A 3,353-nucleotide genomic window follows, 5' to 3' on the forward strand; every position below is an offset into this window, starting at 1 on the left:
ATGAAACAAATTACAGGAAACCTACAACACCATCAACAATAGCCTTACTGGCATAAAATTCACAAAAGAGGAGAACAACAACAAAGTGCCATTTCTAGATGTCACAGTAGAGCGAACAGTCAATGGTAAATTCAAAACAGCGTCTCCAGGAAAACAATGTACGCGAACCAAGAACTTAACTACAGAAGCAATCACCCCTACACATACAAACAAATCTGAATCAGGACACTATTTCAACGAGCCACTACACACTGCAGCACCCAGGAACTACGAAGATCAATAAATAACTGTGCAGCGCATTTAAGAAAATTGCTTCCCTGACCGGGAATCGAACCCAGGCCGCAGCGGTGAGAGCGCCGAATCCTAACCACTAGGCCACCAGGGAGATGCTGAGGCGCTTAAGAGTTCTACTGAAAATTTCTTCCCTGCTCGGAAATTAAATCCGTGCCATGATCATTAGAAGGCTTTCACCTGTGCATCCACCAATGTCATTTCTTGTATCCATTGCTCCCGATGCGGTCTCCTCTACATTGGGGAGACTGGCGACTTTCGCACAGTCAAGTCACAGAGCTTGAGGGAACATCTCCCGGACACCCGCACCAATCAACCCCATCGCCCTATGGAACAACATTTCAACCCCCCTCCCACTCTGCCGAGGACATGCAGGTCCTGGGCCTCCTCCATCGCCGCTCCCTCCCCACCCGATGCCTGGAGGATAAACGCCTCATCTTCCACCTCGGATAAATTCAATCCCAGGCCATCAATGCGGACTTCACCAGTTTCCTCATTTCCCCTCCCCCCACCTTACCTCAGTTCCAACCTTGCAGCTCAGCGCTGTCCTCATGACCTGTCCTACCTGCCAATCTCCCTTTCCACCTATCCGCTCCACCCTCCTCTCTGATCTGTCACCTCCATCCCTACCACCATTCACTTATTGTACTCTTTGCTACCTCCGGCCCAGCAATCCCCAATTTATCTCTCTATCTTGGGGCGTGCTGCCTTTATTCCTGATGAAGGGCTTTTGCCCGAAACGGCGATTTTCCTGCTCCTCGGAAGCTGTCTGACCTGAATGATGTCCAGACAACTCAACGCTCTCAGCATCATGGTAGCCCACAAACCTACCAACACACTTGAACAGCGGCTAATGAACCTGAAATACCCGATACAAACAACCAGCAAACGAATGTTATTTACAAAATACCATACAAGGAAATATATACAGTTCTCTGTGGCAAGAAATGCTGGGATTTGAGATAAGGAAGATTTTTTCAGCCAAAACGAATCGGCACTGACTGGACAGCCGTTTAAAATCAACGTTGTCAGGCCAGGATGGAAGACCAGAAGGGATAATCAGTTTTCTTATTTCCTGAAGATTTACAAAGCTGAGACTGGGTTTTGGTGTTTGTTCCCTTTCCACTCCCAGGAGCCGCAGTGGTTGGGGCGGTGAGTTGGGGAAAGTGAATTGTGTCCATGAGCAGCGTGTGGGGCTCTTTCAGCTTCCCCTCCTCTGACAGCGCTGTGACGTGACTCTGATGTTCTCAGGGACACTGACTGACGCGAGACAGTGAAACGATTCTCATTCCCGCAGATCAGGAATTCAAACCGTATGCCGGCTTCAGGACAATGAGAAAGATTAATTGGGGTGTGTGAAGAAGCTGTGAGCTGCATTTCAAACAGGTAGGTGGAGTCAGATGCGTCATCCATTGCGCCCCTGGCACTGTGCGTACCTGACGCCGCCATGCTGCAGAGTTCTGACGTTATACGGACATGCGCAGCAATGGGAACATTCACAAGGTGAACAGCCAAAGATAATCACCATCATTGCTTCCCTTCCATAGTCCCAACTTTGTGAAGCAGTATCTTTCACTGGGAAATAAAACACATTAATCCTCAGGTGCCTGCTTCATTTCGATCACGACTTCACGCCCCTCACTGTTCTAGTCTCATTTCCAAATGCTTGGCTCATAGCCTCAAAAGCAGCTCTGTGGTTATCTGCTTGTTCCACCCTGACAGGCAGTGGGTTGCAGATTCCCGACCAGTCCCAATGTGATTGAAATATTTCAACCCTCTCCACTGATTTGCATATTTTAAAAAACCGTCGAGCAATCTCCCTTTCTTTCTGACGGTAGTTCTCAACTGTAGTCGGCAGGGTTCACACCTGCGTGGGGAAACCGCAATGGTTTTGATGTCCATCGCATTCACCACTCGGCCCACCAATACAGAACCACACTGACAGCTTCATTTCCCAGGTCTGTCTGCCTGTGGAGCTGAGAAAGAGTGAATCATTGCAGAGTTTGTTTGAATCCAATCAGTGAAGCAGTATCTTTCACTGGCAAATAAAACACCTTTGTCCTCAGGTGCCTGCCTCATTTCGATCACGACTTCACGCCCCTCACTGTTCTAGTCTCTTTTCCAAACACTTGGCTCATATCCTCAAAAGCAGCTCTGTGGTTATCTGCTTGTTCCACCCTGACAGGCAGTGGGTTGCAGATTCCCGACCAGTCCCAATGTGATTGAAATATTTCAACCCCTCCACTGATTTGCATCTTTAAAAAAACCGTCGAGCAATCTCCCTTTCTTTCTGACGACAGTTCTCAACTGTAGTCGGCAGGGTTCACACCTGCGTGGGTTCACACCGCAATGGTTTTGATGTCCATCGCATTCGCTACTCGACCCACCAATACAGAACCACACTGACAGCTTCATTTCCCAGGTCTCTCTGCCTGTGGAGCTGAGAAAGAGTGAATCATTGCAGAGTTTGTTTGAATCCAATCACTTCACAGGTTTCGAAAGGGTTAAATATCTGCAAATGGCGAGTCTGGGTGTTTCATCCCGAAAGATGACATGGACATTCAGTTAAAAACAAAACTAGAAATTGCAGGAGCAACTCAGCAGGTCAGGCAGCATCTGTAGAAAGAGAATCAGAGAAAACCTTTTCGAGAACTTTTTTTTACCTTATCCAGGTACAGCCAAACTTGCAGAATTTCTCCAGCAGTTTCTCTTTCTGTCTCGGACTGTCAGCATCCGCAGTCTTTTCCGTTCGAAATTCAATCAATTCAGAAACCCCTCTGTGCTTCCTCAGTGGAGAATATTTCCGTTCGAGAAACATTTTCCTGATACCATTAAAAACGCGCAGCCAAGAAAGCGGTAGGAGCGAGAACAACAAACGCTCCGTCTCTGGGTGGTCTCGAACCACCAACCTTTCGGTTAACAGCCGAACGCGCTGACCAATTGCGCTACAGAGACAGACCCGAAAACAGCATGCACAGTCTCTTTGAGAAAGTTGCTATTCAATTCATAATTCAACCTGACCCGCCCAGAATTACCATTGTCTTCTGTCAGTTTTACTTTTC

The 3,353-nt window shown here is 47.7% G+C and overlaps 2 non-coding genes across 2 annotated transcripts; both read right to left on the reverse strand.

Moving 5' to 3' along the window:
- Positions 1-313: 313 nt before the first annotated feature.
- trnae-cuc lies at positions 314-385 on the reverse strand. The gene has a single exon. It is a non-coding gene; the product is annotated as a tRNA-Glu (tRNA).
- A 2,787-nt stretch (positions 386-3,172) lies between these two features.
- trnan-guu lies at positions 3,173-3,246 on the reverse strand. Its single transcript has one exon. It is a non-coding gene; the product is annotated as a tRNA-Asn (tRNA).
- Positions 3,247-3,353: the final 107 nt, after the last annotated feature.

The sequence above is a fragment of the Chiloscyllium plagiosum genome, unplaced genomic scaffold (assembly GCF_004010195.1).
Source record: "Chiloscyllium plagiosum isolate BGI_BamShark_2017 unplaced genomic scaffold, ASM401019v2 scaf_7154, whole genome shotgun sequence".
Classification (NCBI taxonomy): domain Eukaryota; kingdom Metazoa; phylum Chordata; class Chondrichthyes; order Orectolobiformes; family Hemiscylliidae; genus Chiloscyllium; species Chiloscyllium plagiosum.